The sequence below is a fragment of the Penaeus japonicus genome, unplaced genomic scaffold (assembly GCF_977035675.1).
Source record: "Penaeus japonicus unplaced genomic scaffold, GWHDUDI00000001_assembly GWHDUDI00001467, whole genome shotgun sequence".
In the NCBI taxonomy this organism is placed as follows: Eukaryota; Metazoa; Arthropoda; class Malacostraca; order Decapoda; family Penaeidae; genus Penaeus; species Penaeus japonicus.
Window position 1 is genome coordinate 1 of NW_028235869.1, and position 15,000 is coordinate 15,000.

Sequence of the window (15,000 nt, forward strand, 5' to 3'; positions counted from 1 at the left end):
TATATATATATATAAATATTATATATTATACATATATATAAAAATAAATACACACACACACACACAAACACACACACACACACACACACACACAACACACAATATATATATATATATATATATATTATAATTATATACTATATATAATTAAATATATATCTATAAATATATATATATAAAATAAATAAATAATTATATATAATATATGTATATATATATATATATATTATATATATAAAATATATTTAATAGATATATATATAATATATATATTTAAATAAATATATGTGTGTGTGTGTTTGTGTGTGTGTTGTATTTTATATATGTATATCATATAAATATATAAATATATAATATATATATTATATATAATAATAATATATTATATAAAAGTATGATATATAAATAGTTATATATAATGTATATATACATTATATATATATACATATATATATACATAAATATATATATATGTAATATATAAATAATATAATTATATATATATATATATGTTATATATATATCATATATATATAATCTAATATATATCCATAATATATACGGTATATATAGATAGTTTATATATAATAGTTATATATATAGTTATATAAAATAGTTAAATAGATAAATATAAAATATATTATATATATATATATAAAATATATATATATCAATATAATATATATGTAAGTGTGTGTTGTTGTTGTTGTGTGTGTGAGTGTGAGTGTGTTTGTGTTGTTTTGATTGTGGTGGGTTGTTGGTTGTTGTGTGAGTATACATACAAATGTATATATATATTATATATATATATATATATATAAATATATATAATAAAATATATATATATAATATATATATAATTAAACAATATATATCTATATATATATATATATGTAAATATATATCAGTATATATATATATATATATATACACACACACACATAAATACATATGTATATCACTGTATTCTATATTTATTTAATTTTATATTCATCGTTCCGAAGTGGGTAGCAAGCAAAATATCCTTCGAACACCAGAACACAGCCCGAGTTTAATCATGGCGTAGTATCTAAAGGAGAAAAGATTCACTCCTTCTCAGCCTTGTGGTTCCCTAAGTACGATACACGTAATAATTCACGATACGATCATGATTACAATTGTTGTACTCTAAAAGTGAAATAGAATTTTTCAATTGTTTTCGTTTCTTTTTCACACTAATTCATGGTTATTATATCTAACTTTTTGCCCCTATAAAAACCCATTTAAAAATTCCCACTTAGCTCAACATAACTCATCTATTCTCTCTCTCTCCCATCTCTCTCTCTATTCTCAATCTATCGTATATAACTCCCTCCTCTCGTCTCTCTCTCTCTCCTTTCTCTCTCTCTCGCCTCTCTCTCTCTCCTCTCCTCCTCCTCACTCACTCTCCACATCTATCTCGCTCCTCTCTCTCTCTCTCTCTCTCTCTATCTCTCTGTTGGTTCTACATCGATTAAACAGGTTTCTTCTGTCCGTAAGTTCACTATCATAAAATCTAACATATCTATATCTACAAGTCCGTTATTCGGCCTCGACAGGTTGACACGATTCAGCTGCCGTTCGGGCCGAAGGGGAAATGCCCGTGGTCACCCTCAACGGCAGAAGACCTTGGGGACTCCGAGTTCATCCTCGAAGCCCTCGCCAGTGATTTCGAATGTCAACTTCTTGACAGCCACCTTCGACCACCCAAAAGGCGGCCGCGCTCGAAGCCGTGAGGGTCCTGGGCGAACGAACATCTTTTCTGTGTGTTGAGTTGGAGTCTTCGTGTTGGCAAAACGGCCTATCTGTTTTCCTTTCTGCTGTTAGCTGTGTGTGTGTGTGTGGTGTGTCTGTGTGTTGGTGGTGTGTGTGTGTGTGTCTGTGTGTGTGTGTGTGGTGTGTGGTGTGTGTGTGTGTGTGTGTGTGTGTGTGTTCGTACATACATTTATCCTCATAAATGTTTATGCATATAAGTATGTATACATATAAACACACACACACACACACAAACACACAGACACACACACACACATATATATACATGCATACATATATATATATATATATATATATATATATATATATATATATATATATGTGTGTGTGTGTGTGTGTGTGTGTATGTATGTATGTATATATCTGTGTGTGTGTGTGTGTGTGTGTGTGTGTGTGTGTGTGTGTGTGCATTTATATGAATACATGCATATATGCATACACATTTATACGTATATATGTGTGCATACACACACACACACACACACACACACACACACACACACACACACACACACATATATATATATAAAGATTATTTAATAATATAATATATATATATATATATGTATATATATATATATATATGTATATATATATGTGTGTGTGTGTGAGTGTGTGTGTGTGTTTGTGTGTGTATGGATATGTGTACACACACACACAAATATACACATACAGACATGCCTACTTACAATTACCACTTTCACCCCCCCCCCCCCCGCCACAATTCCTTTCAGGTGCGTCATCACAAAAGGCGTTAGCTGCGGGAACGGCTGCAAAACTCCTCAAGTCGCCGTCGCTTCTCTCCCCTTCTGAGATGCGCCTTCCCTCTCTTCATGACGAAGGGGCCATGAAGGCGAGGGCGAGACACCATTGCATCGGCATAAACACAGTCCGGAGGAGAATCTTCCACAGTGCAAAGAAAACGTGCAGGACTCTGTCTCTAGTTCTTGGTAAGTTTTGAGGAGGGAGGTGAGGGGAGGACGGCTTAGAACTGCCGTACTTTTGGGATGTTCTTCTCTCCGTTAGAATAAAAAAATTATCGACATGACCACATCGCATGATATAAGAAAATCATGAGCGCGCGGGCCGAGTAGTTGTTATCTCCTATCGTTGTTATTTTCACTTCTGTCATATATTTAGCACGGCCTAAATTCAGCAAGTATGTGACAATAACTTCAAAGACTAATAATGGTTTTTATCCCATCACTAGTTAAGATTTCAATTTTCCTTGCTTCCTCCTTTTTCTTTCTCACAGCTACTATCCGTAGTTCTTCAGAATCTATTTATTCTACTCGAAACATCTTGAATTAATACTCTTATCCTACTCATATTAACTTTTAATATATACAGCACTCACTCATAATCCCTCTCACCACAAACAGAATGTATAATGTATAACATCTGACATAAAAATAATACTCCAGATCAACCCCTCATCAACATAAATCTGAACCCAGAAATAATCACTTACTTGGTACAGACCACCACCAATATCTAACCAACTAGTCCCTGAGCTATAGACAATTCAACATGAAGTTTCGTCACGAACCGTATGTAAATTTTTCACGATAAGCCAAATAGACCTACCTATACTGTAAAATATATAAAATGATAGAAGCAATATAAATATATAAAAAGATTATAGAATGAATAAATGGACTTGATTACATAACCTACTCTGTTTGGTGGATGGAAATCTCAAGCAGCTAAGGAGCCGAGTCCTTACTACTTACAAACACGAAAATAATATGTAGATAACAAGTAATTTAGAGAAATACCTGCCGCTATATCCATTACATGTCAATTCATATTTACCACACGTAATGATTAATAAAGAACTAAGAATATGAAATTAGTCCTTTAGATTAATAAATGAAGGATATACAGCATGCAAAAAAAAGATAAAAATATTTTATATATATTATATATTTTAAAACATATATTTTAAAAATATTATATATATTTTAAAATATATATTAAAATATTATTAAAAAAATATATATATAATATTATATATTAAAAATTTAAAATATTTTTAAATATAAAATATATAATTTAAAAATTTAAAAATAATTATAATTATTTAAATAATGATAGATAATTATATAATAATATAATTTAAATATTTTATTTATATAATTTTTATATATATATATATTTTATATATAAATATATATAAATATATATATATTTGTGGTTTTGGGTTTTGGGGGTGTTGTTTGTGGTTTGGTTGTGGGGGGGGGGGGGGGGTGGGGAGGGGTGTGGTGTGTGTTTTGTTAAAAGTTTTTTTAATAATATAAATATAATAAAAAAACAAAAAAAAAAATATATATAAATTTTATACAATATAAAAATATATATATATATTATAAAATTTTTTAAATTATATATATATATTTTGATAAAAAATAAAATAAAAAATATTTTATAAAAATATTTAAAATAAAAAATAATTTTATATATATAATATATAATATATAAATTTTAAAATATATGTAAAATAATAAATTGTATATAATTTTATAAAATAAAAATAATATATATTATATATATAAAAATATATATAAAGAAAAATATATATTATATATATAAAAATAAAAATATTTTATATATAAATATATATATATAAATATAAAAATTATATAAAAATATATATAAAAAATAATATATTAAAAATTTTATATAAATATATATTATATATAATTATATATATATATAAATTTTAAAATTTTAATTTTATATAAATATTCATTATTTTTAAATATTTTTATATATAAATTTTTATAAAATATATATAAATTAAAAAATAAATATATAATATAAAAAACTTATATATATATAATATATATATATAAAATTTGGGGGGTTAAAATTTTTTTTTCTTTTTTTTTTATTTTTTTTTTTTTTTAATTATTTGGTGGGATAAAAATATATATAAAATATATTAATATATAAATAAATATTTTATAAATACATATATAAAAAAATTTTATTTTAAAAAAAATATACAAAAATATATTTTATATATATAATTTATAAAATATATATTTTATATATAAAATAATTTTTATTAAAAAATAAAAATAATATAAAATATAATTTTAAATCTAAACCCAAATTTATTAAAAATATAAAATTATATAAATATTTAAAATTTTATATTTTAAATATAAAAATATAATAAAATATATAAAAAATATAAGTTGTTTTGTTTTATATTAATATATTATACATATATATATAATATAATAAATAAATATATATATCTAATAACTATATCCAACAAATATGTATATAAATAAAATAAAAATACTGTATATATAAAATTATAAAATATAAACCAATATATGTAAATATATATATATATATATATAATAAAGTATTTACTAAGTAAAATATGTCTATATATATAAAACAATATAAATAAAAAAATATATATATCTATAAACTAAAAAAAATATATATAATAAAAATCTAAATTTATATATGTAATATATATATTAAATACAATAAATATAAATATATATATATATATATATAATATATATAAAAATATAATATATATATAAATGTATGTGTATATATATCTATATATATATAATATATAAACTATCTAATATATATATACCTACATATATATACATATCTAATTATATATATATACAAATCTATATATATTTTTAATATATAATATAATATAATATAAATATAAAAAATATATATATATATAACATATATCATATAAACAATATATGTTTAATCTTTCCATATCAGTATGTATATATATTGTATATAAATATATAATATAAAAAATATATTATCTAAATATATATAACAATATATAATATATATATTGTGTGTGTTGTGGTGTATATGTATATATATACATATATATAAATAAATATAAAATATTATAAATATATATATATATAAATATATATATATATATATATATAAATATATATATCTATAAAAAAATATATATATAAATGTATATAAAATGAATAAATAATTTATAAATACATAATAAATATATGACTTAATATATATATAATAAAAAAAATACATATATAAAATATATATATAATATAAATATATATATATATGTATATAAAATTTTATATATATATATATATAAAATATAAAAATGAACAAACACAATATAATCAACAGAGTGTTAGTGTTGTGAAGATTGTGAGTGAGATGTGTGTGTGTGTAACAAACTATCCAACAATATCAATAGCACACACACAATATAACTCACACTCTCAAAAACTCTAAATCTCACATCCAAACACATAAAAATAAACACTATACTTATCAATAACATCCAAAATAACATATAAAACATCTATATACTAAAAAAAAAAACTCTAAATATCTATCAAACTCACCTCACTCCCAGTCTATCACTCACATGTAAACACTAACACAACACACAAACACTCAAACACACTCACAGATAGTTAGTATATAGAGAGATAGATGTTGATAGATAGAGAGATGATATAGATATGAGAGTGAGAGATGAGAGATATGATATATATATAGAGACAGTAGATAGAGAATGAGACAATCCCTCTCACACAAACACACAAACACACTCAAATCAACAACACACCCACACCTCACAAACAAACACACACTTCTGAGATTGAGTTATTGAGTGTGATGAAAGTGACCCACACTAATATAAATGTAAATAAAACTAACACAGAAGTAACACCACATAACAATCTACATAAAAAAAAAAGTTAATATAACGATTAATGTTTAATAGTCTAAGTGAACATGGAAGCAAAAAAACAGTAAATATAGACAGACACACAATAGTAAAATGTGTATATGTGTCAGAACGCGTTCGTGAACAACCGAGACGTCATCTAGGAACTAAAATCATTTCTTTTGCAATTACAATAGACCACCAAAGAAATATAATTAGTACGAGATTAAACTAATACCAAACCCGTCTAAAATAATATCTTCATCGTAATTTTTAAAAAATCAAAAGTTGAGAACGGATATTGAAAAGAAGCAACGGCAACTCGGCGGCGAGAGGCTAGGGTCGTGTGTGTAACTATCGATTGTCAGCTGTGGCGCCCAGTGCCTCCGCAGCAGATGGTCCGAAATGATGTTGCTGGTGGGTTTTTCCGCTGGTGCGCACGTGAATAATGATAAGCATTGTGACGAATTGGGATGGTGTGATATGTGAAATTAACTGTTGCCCAATAATGAAAGTCAGTTTAGTAGCTCTTAGAGTGTGGTTTCAAGGGGACTAGAATTGAATAATTCGTTGTAAATGTCCCATGGTGTTTATGATACGATACACGTGATGCTCGCGCTCTCTCCTCTCTCACTCTCTCTCTCCTCTACACTCAGACTCTCTCACTTCTCTCTCGAGCTCTCCCTCTCTCTCCTTCTCTCACTTCTCTCCTCTCTCTCTCGTCCTCATCACTCTTCCCTCTCTCTCTCTGTCCTGTCTCTCGCATCTCCATCTCTCTCCTCTCTCTCTTCTCTCTCTCTCTCCTCCTCTCACTCTCCTCCTCTCGCTCTCCTCACTCTCTCTCTCACACTCTCTCCTCTCGCTCGACACTCTCTCTCTCTCTCCTCTCTCCTCTCTCATTCTCTCTCTCTCTCTGAGCCACGAAAGATGGACAAAGAATAGGGGTGAGGATAACCTATGTTACACAACCTTTGAGATGTACGTAACACTTGTCTCAATACACTCGCAAAGTCAAAGCCTCTCTCTCTCTCTCTCTCTCTCCTCTCCTCTCTCTCTCTTCTCTCACTTGGCTCTCTCTCTCTTCTCTCTCTCCTCTCCTCTCCTCTCTCTCTCCTCTCTCTCTCTCTTTTTTTTCTCTTTTCTTCTTTCTCTTTGTTTCCCTCTCTCTTTCTATTTCTCATTCTTCTCTCTCTCTCTCTCTCCCCCTCTCTCTCTCTCTCTCTCTTCCTCTCTCGTCTCTCTCTCTCTCTCTTCTCTTTCTCTTATCTCTTTCTTCCTCTTTCCATCTCTTCACCCTCTCTCTCTCTCTCTCTTTCCTCTTTCTCTCTTTTTTCTCTCTCTCACACAACAACACTCACGCACAACCCACACACAACACACACACACACCACACACACACACACACACGAACACTCAACTCACTCACTCACTCACAAACACACACACACACACACACACACACACACACACACACACCACACACTCACACACTCACTGTCTCACTCACTCACTCACACACACACACACACACCCACACCCACTCGCACACGATTCACGCACACACATACACAGTATCTAGAATTCGTTTTCCTGATTTGATAATGTACCTTTCGCAATACAGTGCCGGTCCCATGGAGGGCCCGTTGTGAGACGCTCAGTGACACTGCGAGGTCGTGCCTGTGTCGTCGTTTCTGCGTGTCGTCGACCTACTTGTTGGCCGGAAGATCATAGATAAGGGAAGAAAAGACTAGGTAAGGCGAGCCGGAAGAAAGAAAATGAAAAAAGGACACGAATGTTGAATTCTGTTTGTTTGGTGTCGGAAATGGAACCAAGTTGTGATACCTGACACATAGTAGTTATACCCTTTTGTTATTGAAAGTAAGTGGCCTGTCAGTTGGGAATGTATGTCACTGAATGAAAACAGTTTTCGATGTACCATGGTGTCTAACCTGAGGTCAGTTGAGACGTAAAGATTTAATCAAAGTAAAGCCTAACGGCTGCAATGCCCCACTTTAGATATATGAAGTTTAAGAATAGAGTTTTCTTGGTGTCACCAGCTAAAGCATATATTTAAATACCTAAAGCAGTAGAAATGGCAGTCGGCCTATTTTGAACCTTGCAGACTATAAAGTAACAATCTTTACTCTAATTAACCATTTTTAGTATAATAGTCTCGAGTATAGTAGGCACCAAGTGTGGCGTAAAATACAATAGAGTCAAGGCATTTATGCGACCAAGTTGATTTACGTAGATCATCCATCAAAAAACAAAAGAAAACTGTATTTGTTATTCCGGTTCGTTGGATCCGCCTGCTGCCACCATTAGGAATTTGTCGAATGAGAATAAAACGTTTTTTTGTCAGTATAATTGGTGGTGAAATATTTGAATTTTTGATATAAGCAACTTAACAAGGTTTATGTAACTGATGAGCCTATTACATGATGTACGGCCCAGTTAGGATTTTATAATTAATATACGATACATGATAATATTTTTATTCACCAAGAAAACAATAAGGAGATCTCTTAAACCTCAAATGTCTACCCCATTTCTAGTTTTAGCAAAACATTATTTTTTTTTTTTGCTCTTATTGTTAGCAATATGGTGTAATGATGTTGAATAATAATAGTGCCATTAAGAATGATAAAGATAATATAAATAAACAGATTTATCATGAAAAATTCAAAGAAAAATGTGAGGCAGGTAGACCCACTCATTTACTCATGTAACAGCGCGCTTTTTAGGAACAACTATGTGGTAAATTAATTCTAAAACGAAACACTGTGGACGTACATGCCCGTGGATTAAACCGGATTGCTCTTTTCAAACATCCATGTCCATAGAGCAGAGTTATTTTTTCCCAACGTGCCCCAATTTGTTTTTTGTTTTTTTAATGCAATCAGATCCCTGTTTACACTTTCTCTGTCTAACATAAAAACATCTGCTTTTTAACGTTTTTGTGCTTTGAGAGATACCGGATAATCTTACAAGAAGCCATCCCAAGTGGGTTAACACGTTTTATCAGCCATAGGTAAAGGGCAAGGTAAAATGGAGAAGGGGGTTGGGGGGACCAGAAAATAAGAGAGATGGAAAAAAGGGGAAAAAAAAAGGGGGCCCTAAGGAAAAGATAAAAGAATAGTAAGGTTTCCATTAATGACACTTGGATAACCTACGATTCTAGGAAAGCCTGGGATAGTGTGGGTCACAACGTTGTTCTTCTACACCAGTTCCCGTCGAGGAAAGTCGGCCCAACCTCAGTCCATATGCTCTCAAGGTGGAGACTTTCCTCTGACTTGGAGACATCAAGTATGAGTGGGTGATTCCCTTGTTGTCAGTGTTTCTGTCAATTTCTCAACATTTGTTTCTTTTAGACGCCTTATCACAAACTTTTTTTTCGCCGTTTGTCGTATTCACTTTAAAAAGTAGACTTCTAACACGAAGAATTAATTTTATTTATTATTTCACTACTGTTTTTAATGATCACTATTGCTATATAATTATTGCATTAATTTATCTGTTGTATTTTATATAAAGAATTTAGTTTGTATAGTTGATAAAGAGGATATTGAATCAGTCAACAAATATTTTGCTGAGATAACAACGTAAGAACGAAATATAGCCAATGACAAACTGTATTAAAGATCACTATGTTAATATCGTGCATAAAACAAAAAAAGCAGAAATACCAACAACAAATAATAATAATAACAAATCGTAATGATTACATGATTTTAACAATAACAACAGAACAAAAAGAGTGATTACCATGACAAGATAAGAACAAGAATTATAACAAAAAATAACAAAATAAAAACCTAACAAAAATGTAGGCTTACTTGTTCATCTACTCCTCGCCAATAAACTGTATCTATAAAGTTTTAGATAACGCAATTGTAGTTTTAACTAAGAATCTTATCGTTTGTTCGAGGAATGATCATTCTCGTTTTTCTTCTAGATTTCCTTCTTTTTTCTGCTAGCATTACAATATTACTTGATACATCCATGTATAAAGATGGATAATAATATCTGTAGTTGATGTGTGACTATATCTATATCTATCTTAAGTCTATTTATATATATATATAATATATATATATATATATTATATATATATATATATATATGTGTGTGTGTGTGTGTGTGTGTGGAAGTGTGGATGTGTTGATGTTGGAGTGTGGATGTGAATGTGAATGTGATGTGATTGTAATGTAAGTGAAATGTGAATGTGAATGTGAAATGCGAATGTGATGTAAAATGTGAATGTTAAATGTGAATGGAAAGAGAAGTGAATTGAATGTGAATGGTGAATGTGAATGTGATGTGACAAATATGAATATAAATATATATAATAGATATATATATATATATAAAAATATGGTTATATAAATATGTTATATTGTAATTATTATATATACATATATATAAATATATATATATATATATATATTATATATATATATGTATGTATGTATAATGTATATTGCATATGTATATGTATATATATACATATATATATATAATATCTATATATATATATGATATATATAACAAATATAGTATAGTATTTATATATATATATATATAAATTATATATATCTATAGATCGATAATACATTAGATACATACAACATAAACATATAATAAACATGATATGTATATTATACACATATATATACAATATATAATAACCATGAACATGATTGTCTTTCCTGACAGGTGGATACGGAAATCCCGTTCGGGCGAAGGGGAATGCCCGTGGGTTTAACCCTCAACGGCGAAGACCTCGGACCTTCCGAGTTTATCCTCGAGCCCTCGCCAGTGAGTTCGATGTCAACCTTGACAGCCAACCTCGACCCCAGAAGGGCAGCCGCACTGAAAGCCGTTAGGGTCCCCTGGCCCGACGAACATCTTTCTGGTGAGTCTTACTTTTCCTTGGCTATCTGTTTGCTTTTTCTCTCTTTATTGTTTATATAAACGTTTTTTCTTCTACTACTTTCCCAGACATCCCTTCCTTCAGTCCTTCCCTCTCCCTCTTTTAGGAGTTTTTTTTTCATCATATTTTTTTCCGTTATGCACATATACTCTTTCCAGGCAATCCAGTTTTTCTCGTTACGCTATCTACCACACTCATTACCGCTGACTGGAAAAATACCTCGTAAAGTAAAGCAGACGACTACGTTTTTCTAAGGATATCTATATTTACAAGCATATTGATAAAGTTCCCAATAACTATGCCGATTCTAATCAACTGATTATTATATTCAATGAAAAATTGATCACATTTACCCTCACCACTTCATCAGGTCGTCATCACATTGCGCTACTGGATCGATGGATGCGAATCGTTCATGAATCTCAGTCTTTCCCTTCTCCTCTCATGTCTCACTTCTTTTCCCCCACGTGTCATGAAGAGGGGAATCAGGGCGAGGTCGAAAGAACACGGCAATTGGGAAGCACGCGCCCGTAAGAGATCATCCACAATTGCAAGAAAGCGTGTGCCACCTGGCCGCGTGCTTGGTGAGTAGGGAGGTAGGAGAGGAAGAGAGAGAAGAAAAGGAAGGCTAGAAGTAGCATAAAGCGAGGAGGTAGGAAGGAGGAAAGGGCAAAGATAAAAGATAACGGAGACAGAAGACAAAAATAAGCAGTGGAAGATAAATGGACAAGGAAGAAAATAGGATAGGGAAATAAAAAAAAAGAGAAATGGAAGGATGGAAAGAGGAAGGATAGAGAGAATGAGAATGAAGAAAATGAAAAGTAATGGAAGAGAAAGGAAAAGAAGGGTAAGAAAGAGAATGAAGGAAGAAAGGAAGGGAGGGGAAGAAAAACGTGCAAGAAAAGAAGATAGAAAAGGAAGAAAGAAGGCGATCAAAAAAAAAAAAAAAAAAAAAGAGAGAGAGAGAAGAAAGGTGGTTGGAAGAAAGAAAGTAGAAGAAAACAGGAATGAAAAAAAAGAATTAGAGAACCGAAAGGGAGAACGGAGGAGGAGGAGATAAAATGATAAGCGAAAGAGCCTTGCAGACGGTGACATTTTGACTTGAGGCTGAAGAAAACTTTTTATTTTAATTTTTGAATGGTTGAAGAACGCATAAGAACTGCCATATGCCTCAAATTGGTGAGGCAAGTGACTTGGGTAATATCACGATCATAAAGGACAGAGATCAGAATGGTATGCTGTTGATTGATTCATTAACCAATTAAAAAACAGGGACGGGAAGTGTAGGAGGCTGATGAGGACTATGAGTGTAGAAGTCTGGTTTGGGGAAAGGATGGTCCTTCAATGTCGTGTTGGGTAAAGAGAGTGTAGGTGTTTGAAGGGGGTTTATGAGAAGTATAATGGTAAAAGGAACAGGGAAATTTCCTATGGTGTAGGTTAAATGATATATGTAATATAAGCGTGTGTGTGTTGTGTGTGTGTTTTTGTGTGTGTTTTGTGTGAATAAGGAGAAAATACAACCAAGGAAATATATCTTGTTAAGGCTATAAATGATAGTTAAAGAATAAAGCGACTAAATAACCTTAACAAACGCAAATGAAAGTATTAATAAAATATCTCATCCATCAGAATTAAATCACGTAATAATGGAAATGCGTTATTTACATCGTTACGCTGCGAATTATTCCGTCTTGACACACTACTCCGTGAATATGTTTTGGAGGTGCGAGGCGAAGTCATCGATACTGTAGCCTTTGGTCCTTCCTGTAGGCGAGCGCCCTTCTTCGCGGGGAGCGACCTTGTCAACCGCTGATTGTGCCATCTATTCGGTCAGTCTGGGCAGCATCAGGTGGAACGCCCGCCGCCCGTGCTTCGAAGTATGAGGCGCTCGTCACAGTGAGGTGGTCACGATAGGACCACTGTAGTATTGAGCGCAATGGGTGGGGGGTGGGGGAGGGGAGGGGGGGAAATATCATGAAACGGTATATTAATATTGCATCATCATGTCATCGTCCATCGCACCACCAACGTGTCATCATCATTAATTATTATTATATCATTAATTACACTGATAAATGTTTTTCTTATTCTTATTCCAGACGTCCTACCCGAGCCTAGGGGCCTCTGTACCGGATGAAAATCCGCATTTAATCCGGACTGGAACCAGCTCTTTAAACTGAATGAAATGTATCGCCTTTTCAACCGGATTTACTCTTGCACTGATAGTGTATGTTGTCTGTTTCAGTATTTTATGAAGTGATGGATTTTTGTACATAAATAAAAACTTTTCATGCTCCTCATTATGATTTTTAATTGCAATTAAACAACCGGCCGAACAAGATTTCATCTGTATTATGTAAAAGATGTATGTATAGATAATATATATAATTAAATATTATATTATAAATATTAAAATAAAAAATATATGTGGTGTGTGTGAGTGTTGTGTATGTGTGTGTGTGTGTGTATATATATGTATGTATATATAAATATATATATATATATATAAATATATATATATATATATATATACAATAGTGTTTGTATGTGTTGTGTGTGTGTGTTTAAAATGAATATATATGTAGATATATATATATAAAAATAATAAATATATATATATATAATATATAAATTTAAATATACATATATTGTGGTGTGTGGTAGTATAAATATGTCAATATATAAATAAGTATATATATGTATATTATCATAATACAAATTATATGTGTATATATATTTATATAATATGTATATATATAATTTTTTATATATATATATATATATTAAAAATAAATTTATAATATAATATGTATTGTATGTATGTATTGTATTAATATATATAAAAATATATATATATATATATATATATATATTATTAATCTATATATGTTGTGTGAGTGTTGTATGTATGTATATATAATATATAATATATATATATAATATATATAAATATAAACAATAAAATGTATACTATATTATAATTATATATCTATCGAATATATATTTATAATATATATATATTATGTATATACATGACTATACTCATATATATATATATAGAATCATATATATATATATATATATATATACTATAATTTATATATTTATATAATAGCATTATATGCTATATATAAAGCTTTATATATGTGTTATTCCATATCATCAAAACTAATAATATGTATACAATAAATCAAAATATAATTATATATATACTATACTGATAAATGTATATATAATATATCATCTATATATATTATATATATATAATTATATATATATTGATATATATTATAATATAATTACATGCTGTGTATTATATTATATATGTATATAAATACACATATATATGATATATACAATAAATAATATATAATACTATATATTAATGCATGCATTATATATAATAATAATCTATAATATATACATATACATCATATATATATATATATATATAATATATAATGCTGTATTATATATATTAATATTTATATTTTATAATTTATATTTATATAAGTATATAGTATATATAAATAAATATATATTATAATAT

The 15,000-nt window shown here is 29.5% G+C and overlaps 1 pseudogene; it reads left to right on the forward strand.

Annotated features, from left to right (window-relative positions):
* Nucleotides 1–1,577: 1,577 nt before the first annotated feature.
* LOC147466373 (uncharacterized) lies at nt 1,578–12,665 on the forward strand (annotated as a pseudogene).
* The last annotated feature ends 2,335 nt before the right edge of the window (nt 12,666–15,000 follow it).